Source organism: Cupressus sempervirens, chromosome 3 (assembly GCF_028749045.1).
Source record: "Cupressus sempervirens isolate cs-2001-9-10 chromosome 3, ASM2874904v1, whole genome shotgun sequence".
Taxonomy (NCBI): Eukaryota; Viridiplantae; Streptophyta; class Pinopsida; order Cupressales; family Cupressaceae; genus Cupressus; species Cupressus sempervirens.
The window spans coordinates 434754808-434766902 of record NC_143120.1 but is presented as its reverse complement, the minus strand read 5'-3'; positions in this window follow the sequence as shown (position 1 = coordinate 434766902).

Here is a 12095-nt window from a genome sequence, read left to right as displayed (position 1 = left end):
GAAACCCATATAAGATGACATTCCCACTTTTCATTTGATTTCTTTGTGATGAAAAATGGGAACCATTATTATGGCCTTACCCCCAGGCATTAAGCGAAAACTATTCATGTCCACAATATCACACAATGCTTGATCCTTATACTTCTCAATCTAAAAATCAATAAGATAGTGCTCACTTACTTCTAAAGCATGTTCATCTTGTAACCAACTGATCCTATCAAAACAAGGATGTCTCACTTTCTTCAAACCAAGATTCTTGACCATCTTGTAAGCAATAAGGTTATCAGTACTACCATCATCCATAATCACATTACACATTTTACCACGATACTTACAATAAGTCCTCAAAAAAATAATCCTTTGGCAAAGGCCTAACACCCTCTTATGAAATAGTACTTGTCAAGCCAACAAAATTTCTCCTTCCTCACACTCAATGATAAAGCCTTCAATCTCATTTACAATAGAAACCCTTCTGTCACAAACCTTCTGAGAAAACCCATAAGCTCTATGACCTTCTTCACCACAACAAAAAAAATGACTTTAAAGGAACCCTTACCAACTAATTGAGACGATCATCCTAGTTCCTTGATAACCTTAAATGCATCAGCTGCATAGGGGAATGCATTAGCCAAAAGGAACTCTTTATCATCAGTGATTGTCCACCTATGTCATTAATCACTCTTCCAACCAACAAAAAAAATAGATGATCAATTTTAGGAGGAATCCTAGCACATATGACTGTGTTATAGAAGGAATTGAGTTCCAAGATCTCTAATTTTGGAGTTTTGTGTGTTAACTACCACATAAAATTTTTTCACTTGAATGGGCTATGAGAAAGAAGGAATCCTAGTCTCGAAACTTTATCCTATAGATTTTTGGTACTTTTATAAGAAATTGAACATCCTTTTTAGTAGGGAGTGAATAAAACCAAGACGAGCCCCTAATCTTGAAAATGTTTCCTGAAATGGGGAACTCATTGTGTATCATTTTATGTCACAATGGGAGATCCATTGGACATAGAAAGTGAAGCCTGATTAATCAAAGAAGATAAACATATTGGAATATCTCTTGTTAGGTTTTGAACATATGAGAACCCTTCCATTCATTAACTAACTACCTCTTGTGCATGATTTTCCTAAAAGCCTCTTCAATGCGGTGGTAATTGGTCCTTTTACAATTGGCATCTTGTGACTTGACTATCATGAAACCCTTGGGGAACTGTCTTCCCCCTTTTTATTAATGATACCTATTTTACAAGACAATGGCCATCTTTTTGATTTTACATGGCCTCCTATCCTTCCCCCACACTTGAACATCCCTGTCAATCACTCAAAGCTAACATTCATTAGCCCTTGTGTGGATTTTCCATGCATTAATATCATGGATATTTTGAAATACATTAATGTTACTAGGCTCAAGATCTATGGTTTTTAGGACCTTGTGTTCTCCTCTCCTTTTCTCAAAATGGGTCTTCTATATGGGAGAAGACATGAAAACTTGAGAGCCAAACACAAGTAAAATAATTTCTAGTCAAAGAGAAAAGATGGTATTCAAAAACCATACTTTAAAATCGAAAAAAACAACCTCTTAGTAGACTTGGGAAATGAGGTCCTTAATCTTTGAGAACACACAAAATTTAAATTTACTAGAGAATTATATAGGTAGTTTCAAACCTATAAAAAATTATATTATTTACTCTCTATCATGATGTCAAATCAAGTTGCCCATACAAAGGCTCTAACAACTTAGCTTACAATGCTAAGTTGTTCTTAGGCTATTGGCAAGATTACTATTCAATATGTACTTGCATGATATATATATATATATATATATATATATATATATATATCACTAATAAATGAGCTACATAACTTGTATATGAAAACCATTTAAATTCAAATTACTACCCAAGTTATTGTTAATGACACATGATACTCAACTCGAGGAGGGAGATGCATCTTGGTGAGTGATCATGGGTAAGAAACACCTCTTAGAATCACTTAAAACCATGAAAGGGTTTCCAACATAGCTCCAACAAGCTGCCAAGAACCCACCAAAATTGAAGTCATATGTATAAATAAAAATAACAATGTATCTCACACTCTAACTTTAAGAAGAGCCAAATCCACAAAGTCATGAGTTCAACCTTCTAGAGAGAGAGAGAGAGAGAGAGAGAGAGAGAGAGAGAGAGAGAGAGAGAGAGAGAGAGAGAGAGAGAGAGAGAGAGAGAGAGAGAGAGAGGTGTTTTTTTTCTTAGATCACTTTTACAACTTATGTTTTTTATTTTATAGATCCATCTAAGGTTTTCACTATTTATTTTCTACTGACATAGGGATTCTATTTCTAAACCTTACATTTTAAAACTAAGGTTTCAATTATAATGTTTCAATATTTTCTAGCTATTACTATTTAAAATTATCTAACATAATTAAAAATGTAATATATCATAAAGATAACTACTACATATAAAAAAGTAAGATGTAAACATTAAAAATAATTTACATATAAATAAAAATAGAATATTTATGAAAATAATTAAATTTTCTTGAAAATAATCACTAAATATTTATTAATTTTTTTTTAAAAAAAGAATATTTCTCACCTAGTATGTTGGATGCTCAAAAGAAGTCAAAAATTTGTGTTGGGAAGATGATACAAGCAAAAAACATCGCGTGCTTCTCTATATCGCCTTGGGTTTAATCAAAATTAATAATAAAAATGAAATATAAATTATAAGTTGTTAGTTTTTTATATGAGAACTAGGCTAGGGGCTTCACTCAAAGCCCCTTCCCTAGGGGCTTTTCTTGAAGCCTAGACTTCCCATGGAGCCCTTGAATTTTTTTCCCCCACTTTCCCCCACTTTTCTTCATTACGAAAAGTGGGAACTAGTTTTATGGCATGGCCTTACCATCGCCTATATGCCCATATGTTTCCAATTATATGGTTTTTAAGTGTAATTCTCTATAATATTATTATATGGTTACAAGAAAACCACTTGGATCATTATTATAAATCTAGCTCAAAATTATAACCATCAAATCAATTTTTTCAGAAAATATTAGGCATAATTGCGAGTTCTTATTATATGATTTTTATGCACTTGTTGACAATTCATTTGATATTGGAAATCTAAAATTATTGTTTCAAAATGGGAGATTCAACTATTTATATTGTTTGTGTTGTATAAATTTTCCTTTTATACAATTTTGTGATGAAAAATACATTACAAGGAAAATTTTCTAATTTTTGAATATACAAAATTAAATACAAAAGAAAGGCACTTGAACTTTTTTAACAGATCTCCCTTTTTGGGTTATATTTATTGTCTAGATTTTATTGAAAATATTCAACTGAACAAAATAGGGTTGAATAAAGATCAATATATTTAGTTTGAATTTTGATAGAACAAAACATTTGCTAGAATGCAACTACTATAGAAAGTTCCTATGGACATCTATATTGGTGGCATCCCTTAAGTCAAATTGGTTGGGCATTGTTGTTAGATCCAAGATTCCTATGGACTCTAGTACAAAACCCATGATCTCCCTAGGGTTCACTAGCCCTATTCAGTAGTCAACTCAATCACCTCGAGCTTTACCCTTTGCCTTGTTGGAAATTTTATCTCATTTCAACCCACGGTTGACATGGTAAGGAAGTGGTGTTCTATGAAGTGGAAACTCTCAGGGTTAGTGTCCATCTCTACTATGACTAGCCCCCTCTTCCTATTCAACTTCACTACAAAAAAGGATTGTGGCTTTGTCATGGTGGGCTCCTAGAATTTTGAAAAAAAACCCTTGCTAATGGCAAAAAAAAAATTGTGATTTAACTAGGAGAGGGACCTCTATAGGTATGCTCTGGTCTGAGAAAGGTTGCTTGGTCTCCCTTTAGAATTCTAAGATGAGTGGGTGTTCTGATGGATTGGAAACTCCTTTTGTCAGTTCATCAAAATGGACAAGATGACTAGCTCTAGAACTAAACTTTATTTTTCTAGATTTTGTATCAATGTTGGAATGAATAAACCCTTGTCGACATCGATTGACCTAAAATCTAAATGGGGCAACTGGTCACAACTGATAATATATTAGGACGTAATTTATTTTCCAAAACTACAACATGTTTGGGCATTTGGCTATGGATTTCCTAAAGGGGGAGAAACTCAAAGACAAAGTGTCCTCACTAGGAGCGGTGGTGATTGAAATCTTGAAAACTACTAAGATGGCTAAAAAGGCTAAAATCCCATTGAGTAAGGATTTGATTGGCTTGAAGGAAACTTTTGAGGAGGCCTGTTAGGACCTAGTTGAAACCCATAAAAAAATTGTTAGAAGGTAAGAAACCCTATGAAGGTGGATGTTGTTGGATAGGGTGGAGAAGTCTAGATTGTTATAGATGATACTGTTGACCATGAAGAGGGGGAGATTTTTGATATGCTCACTCTACAAGTGTTTCAACCTGGGGAACGATAAATGAATAAAGTGATGGAAGTTGACAATGGTGCTACTCCATGTTGTTCACCCCTCCTCATAGGGAATGGATCATTTCTCATTGATGGCACCCTGGTGGGTTCACTTCCAGGTATTGTTGAAATGCTTTCCTCCATGATTGAGCTAGAAAATCTTGACCTTCTCAACAATAGTTCTGACTAGACAGTCCCAAAGTGGAAGCCTAGAGGAGGATATAAGGTAGATGTAGGGTCATCTATGAGGATTGGGAGACCTTTGACTAGGAACTCCTATCAAAAGGAAATAGAGAAGGATATAGCATAGGGGGAAACAAAAAAGCTATGAAGGAAACTCAATATTATAAAAGATAAATCTAATATCTTAGAATGTGAGAGGCTTGAATAGCCCCAGGAAACAATATGAAATAAAACAAAAAGATCATAGAAATTAAGTCTGACTTGATTCTTTTTCAGGATGTTAAAATGATTGAGTAGGTTTTCTCTAGAGTTGCTACTTATATTTGACTAGGGGGTTAAATTTTCTTATAGTGAGGCTAATAGAAACTGTAGTGGAATTCCCATGATGAAGAACCCAAAAAGGGTGGTGGGAATGGTCACCTATATTAATTCCCATTTTGTGGTCACGAGTTTCACCTCCCATGCTGTTAGTTGGAATATTTTCAATTTCTATGCCCCCAACACTAAGAATGGTAGACTAGCTATCTAGGATAAGGCTACTAAAGTGGCTAAGACTATGAGAAAAGAAATAACTATGTACACATGGGATTTTAACACCCCTCTATATCCATTGGAGAAACTAGGGGATTTGGAAGACTTTTCTGATAGTATGCAAGATTTAGAGGGATTTCTTGGAAGGAATGACTTGATTGATATTGATCTTCAATGTTTTGCATTGTCTTGGTCAAATAATAGATTAGGGAAAATTTTGATTTAGGTTGGACTTGATAGGGCTCTTATTTCTTTTGGTTGGGACATTCTTCCTTAAAGCCATAGTCAAGGACTATTTTAGATCACTCTATGTTGGTGTTCTCTTAATTGGAGAATCAACCTACAAGATGGGGGCATTTTAGGTATGAAATCATGTGGCACTCACACACCGATTTCAGAGATTATACTATGTGATGGTGGAAGGACCTAGTTGAGGGAATGACCATGTTTTGTAATGCCAGAAAACTTGAACAAATCTAAAAATAAGTGTGGGGATGGAGCAAATCTTCATTTGGGAACATCTTGAAAGAAAAGGAATCTACTAAGAAGAAGTTGGAATCCCTCTAAAACCAAATTATTCAAGGAAATAATAATGTTGAACAACAAGAAGAAGAGCAAGAATGTCAAAAGTTGTGGAAGACACTCATAAATCAAAAGGAAGTTTTCTAGAAATAGAGATAAAGAGTTTAGTGGTTGGAGGAGGGTGACCAAAATACAACCTTTTTTATAGATTGACATCAAGAAGGAAAAAAACGTAACACCATGAACATGTTGGTGGATGATAATTGTCAGGAGATTAATGATATGGTGGAGATAGAAGGTAATGTCTATCTCTATTTCAAGGAGCTCTATTAACCCCCTATTGTGCAGGTCAACAATACCATGCAAAATGATATTATGAGATCTTTTTACACAGTTGTGAATTACCAAATGAATAAGGACATGACTACTAAGGTCAATGAGAAGGAAGTCAAAAAATATTTTCTTAGCATGAATCAGTATAAAACCATTGGTCCTAATGGTTTTCCCCCAACTTTTTTTCAACAATTCTAGGATATTGTCAAGTATGATTTGATCCATGCTGCTAGAGACTTTGTCAAAACGAGCATTTTACTAAAGGAACTCAGCCAAACCTTAATCGTTCTTGTCCCTGAGACTGATAACCCTAGTCATATGGAGGAATTTCAACATATTCATCTATGCAACACAATTTATAAAATCCTTGCCAAGATTATTGTAAACCAAATCAAGCCGGTGCTTGATAAGTTCATTGGTCCGTACCATAATGGTTTCATCCATAGGAGGAAAATTTTGGATGTTGTCATAACTACACATGAGGTTATCCACTCTATGGATAGGATCAAGAACCCAAGTATGGCTCTTAAACAAGATATTTCCAAAGTCTATGATAAGGTTAGGATGGATCTTTTGATTTCAATTCTCTCTAAACCTATCTTTAATGAATATGTTGGTAGGTTAAGAGGTGTTAGACTTACATCCTTATGTCCTCAAACTATTCAACAATTGTTAGATGACACCTTCTTATTTTGCATCTCCTCTTTCTCTAGACAATGCATAAATTATTAGAAAAGCAAAGTGTATTTCTTCAACATTGGTGCTAGTCTTAGAGGTAAGGTTACTGAAATAGTGGAATGCCAAGAGGAATTCTCCCAAATAGTTATCTTTGGCTCCCACTCATGATTAAAGAAGTTTCAAATCAGTTTTGGAATGGTCTTGTTTGACACTTCCAAAGAAAAATGGCAGGATGGAAAGGTAAGATTCTAAGTAGTGCTAGGAAACTCTAACTTCTCTTTGCTTCCCTATAGGGCATCCCAATTTATTGTGTATCAATTTTCAAACTCCCAAGTAGATTCAAAGATATCCTAGAAAAATATAATGGAAATTCTTATGTTTTGACAATGAAGAGTGAACTAGGATGAGTTTGGTTAGTTGTAAAAAAGTTTGTCATCCTAAGGACCTCAGAGGTTTAAATATAAGAAGGATTGGAGATATGAATAAAGCTCTTCTAACCAAGGTTGGCTAGAGGTTGATGATTTTGGTGGGTAATTGCTACAATATTGTAAGGGCCAAGTTACTTGGAGAAGAATCATTTCATCCGGTCCTATGGACCCAGGCTCTCCCTCAAGGCTCTAAAATTTGGAATAATTTGATGCACACCCATAAAATTTTGAAGATGGGGTGCCATTGGATTGTTGTGAATGGTGAAACCATTGATTTTTGGGAAGATCAATGGCTCCAATATTACCCACTCAAGCACATTATATTCCTCTCATTACGTGAGATATACACTAGAGCTTATGAATCTATGACCCAAAACTATATTAGCCTAGATTGGGATCTAACAACAGGCTCCTGTGCAGGTGGGTCTTGCTTTGGAATTTTAAAACCTATTGAATAATTAGAATACCCCCCTTATTTTGGTTGAGGACTCCATGGTTTGGAATCTTACTCCCTTGAGGGATTTCATGGTGAAGTTGGCTTACATGTGTTGCCTTTGGGTGGGGGGGCGGGGGTGGCCTAGGGAGATTAGAGAAAGGTTTGGCACCCATGGATCCTTCCAAAGATAATTTTTTTTTCTAGTGGAAGGTTTTACATGGGCCTATCCTTACTATGGACAATCTCTAAAGGAGCGGATGTCATGTTGCAAATTCCTGCGACCTTTGTCTTTAGGACACATAATCTATCACACCTTCTTATTGTCTTCAGGACGTATTATATGTATGTATGTATGTAGAGAGATCTAGGAATTCATTGATGTGCCCTTGTGATCACTACATTTCATTGTCATGCTCTTGTGATCTATGCATCTCATTGTCATGCCCTTGTGATCTTTGTATATGTATGTATGTATGTATACATGTATCTATGTATGTATGTATATACATTTATATACGTATATATATGCATACATACACACACATGTTTGTGTGTGTGTGTGTGTGTGTGTGTGTGTGTGTGTGTGTGTGTGTGTCTAGACATACACACATGTGTGTGTCTATATTTGTATGTATGCATATAAACAAAGAGATCTTGGCACAATAGAGAAAACAATAAAATTCACTTAACACATAGCATGGCCATAGATGCGATGGCAACACCTATTGCTAAGTAGATTCCTCTTTTTCTCTCTCATTTTTCATGTGTTTATTTCACTTGAACTATTATTTCTTAGGGGGCCTTTTGGAATATTGGATTTATTTGCAAAAAATACAACTAATCTATACTTGGTTTTAAAATCTAAAATCTCTATGCATTTGGAAAAGTCTTATTTATTTTAAAATTTAATTAATTCTTCTATATCATAAAAACCATTTCAATATATTTGTATTTCTTTTGTCAATATAATTCATACAACATTTATTTCTCATTACAATGTACCCTCTGTAGTCATCATCATCTTATCCCTGTCAAGTGCCCTTAAAATTAGTGTGTTTGAAGGATCTTCAATGGGATTTGGGCAGATATAAAGCTATTAATTATAAGAAATCCTATGTATTATGAATGCTATGGGGAACGTGTTGATAAGCCTACATACGATTTTTGATTTTTAAATTACTCTGGCAATGAATACTCCTTGACTAATCTTGCTATGTTTTGCAATTTTTGAGGCCCTGTGAATTTTAGATGTGGATGGCATTAATTTATTGCAGTTTAGGCTTACTATGTTGGCTTTCGTTTTACTGATTCAGTATATTGCATAGCTCAGAGCTTGTAACAGGGCTTGTTTTCGAACAATCTTTTCCGAGGTGCTATTTTTCCTTTTATTTTGTATGACTTTGTGATTCTCTTGCTTGTAGAAAAAAAAAAAACCTCATCTATTTTAATCTTTATTCCTGCTCTTTTCATTTTTTGTTTGTTCAAGTTTTAGCTTTTTTCCTTTTGCTCTTCTGAGAGCTCAGATAAACATCATATTCTTTCTGTGTGATCTCCCTTTGTCACAAGTCTACTCATGAATCTTGGCTTATGGTTGCGTGGTTGGCTTTGGGACTCCTATTCTAGGGACCCTATGCCTTCTCACTTGCTGGCTTGTTGGTTCATAATTTTCTTGCTAGTCCTCTCCTTGTGTGAGTCTTAAATCTTTCACCCATTGCTTGTTGCTCCTCACATTCTACACTGGCCTTTTGTACTCCTACTATTGTGCTCTTGCTTTGAAACTTCTGGCTTAACCTGTTGCTTGTGTGTTGGTCTATTAAAGTTTGAAGGCCACCTCCTTCCACCTCCCATTTCATGGACCCTTTACATTTTTGTTATTGTTTGATCTTGATAAGAGCCTCCCTTCATGTCCGTTCAGCTAGGTTAAGTAGGTTAAGCTATTTTTTGCTTGTGGCTTCCGTTTGATAGCTGTCATGTTATTTTTCACATGTGGCTTTCGTAGGGATAGAGTAGGTCATGGGCCTACCAATCCCATTCTCCCTCACCAATTCTCTGACTTGACAAACATATATCTCACTCAACTTTATGTCCTGCACGACAGTTTCATTCTTTTCAATTTTAGATTCTTGCATACATTTTCTAAGAATTCTCTTCTGATTTATTCTCTTTTGTTTTTTGTCTTAATTTAGTTTTCCATTATTTCCTCTATAGGTATTAGTTTGTTTTAAGCAATTGTTTCATTTTCTTTCATTATTACTTGCTATCCAACTTGCTTATTCCTGCTATAATATTCTTTTTCCAGCATTTGTTTTGACATTTTGATTTCTTTCTTATAATAATTCTATCATTAAATTTTGTAATATCTCATATCTTTAAATATATTTATTAATTAGTGTTTAGTTTTTAGCTCTATGTAACTTTCTTCAAACAAAAGATCGAATTCATATATATTAATTTCTACCTTTTTTTCTATGAGACAAAATCATTTTTTACTTTTTTAGTCTACACGTGATTTTAAGAAGGAAAATTAAAATGGTTCAAAATTAAAGTTTAGAATAAAATTTTCCTCCAAATTTAACTTTGAACTTTTTATTAATAAAAAGTTAACAATTTTAATTTAGTTCTATTCATATGTTTTTTTTTTGTGTTTTAAGGTAAATTATAGTTATTTTTTTAAAATAAAAAGTTGGATTATTATTAATAATTTCCTTTAAGTTGTACTTTTCTTTTTTTTAAAGATTATATTCAATAGGGAGTTTTTTTTTTTTCAAATAATTTATTTTTTTATTCAAAAAAGATTTTTTTTTTCTCTTCATACATTAATCCTCTAATCATGTTGACTTTAATTCTAGAAATCAAGTTAAATAACTCAAACTATCATTCTTGGAAAACTCATCTTTTGTTTATATTCTGTTTCAAGCATATTTTAGATGTTGCTACTAACCCTTCTATAGTTCCTGGTATCTTGGCTACACAAGATGAAGAAAAACATGGAATACTAAAAATGAGGAAGCGCTTGGGCTCATTGGTATATCTCTTAACCCTGATTTATATGTTCTAATTTCTCATTGCACTAATGCCCATGAAGCTTGGGATATTTTGAAGCAAACATATGACAGACCATCTGAATCACACAAGATTCAATTGCAAGATAATTTGGAAGACTTGAGGTATATTGATTTCAAATCCATGGATGAATTTTTACTTAAATTTGATTATATTAAAAGTCAACTAATTGGATTAGGCATTACTCTCACTGATATTAGATTAATTACCATTATTTTAAAGAAATGTCTTCCTAGACAGTTTCAACAATTTATCACTAATGTTCATTCTCAACTTGCTATTCCTACTTTGTCTAACCAATTAGCGTATAATATTTTTCAAAATTTGTTGCATCAAGAGGAAGCTAAGTTATTGCAATTTGGTACTCTTAGATCTAATGAGCATGCATTTGTGTCTAAAAATCAAAATCAAAATCTTAGATCATCTAATCATGCTCCGAATAATAATCAAAATCAAAATTTTAATATTCACAATTTCAATAATAATCATAACAATCATAACTTTAATAATCATCACAGTAATAGAAACCTATTTAATTCTAGACCTTCTTTTAACAACAATAATAATCAAAATACAAATTGTAATAATAACCATCCTAATCAATATAATAGTCCTAATAAGAAACCTCATTGTACTTATTGTGGGAAATATGGTCATTTGACTAACAATTATTTTAAAAAGCAAAATGATAAGCAACCTATCAATAACAATAATAAAAAATCTCATGGTAATCAATCTCATCATGCTTTTACTATTAGTTACAATGCCTCTAAACAATTAGAATGGATAGTTGATAGTGGTGCTTCTCAACATGTTACATCTCATAAAGAAGTGTTTGATTCTTTGCAACCTGATCTTTCAAATTCTCCAATTCAATTAGCTGATAATCATAGTTGCAAAGTTGAAGGATTTGGTGATGTTAATGTTCCAAATGGAAAGTTACATGATGTTCTTTATGTTCCTAACTTGAAAACCAATCTCCTTTTAGTTGCTAAATTATGTCAAGATTATAAAGTTGAATTTCATAAGGACATGTGTTCTATTATTGATCCTAACACTAATGCCATTGTTGCTAATGCTAAGTTGGGTCATGATAACTTATTCAAGTTTTATGAGTTTACCTCTTCAAGGTACTCTTTGCAAGCAAATATTGATTTTAATGTGTGGCATTAAAGGCTTGGTCATTTGAATTCTGATTATATATCATTGATGCTAAAATCTCATATGGTTGAAGGATTACCTCATATTGTTCCATCTAAGATTGCATGCACTGGGTGCATGAGTGGCAAAATGCATCAAGAGCTCTTTCCCCATGGTTCATCATGGAGGACATCTCATAAGTTACAATTGAGTCATAGTGATCTTTTAGGACTTACGGAAAATATCTCCATTCAAGGTTCAAGGTATGCTCTTACTCTCATTGATGATTTTACTAGAAGAATTTGGATATATTTCTTACATAATAAAG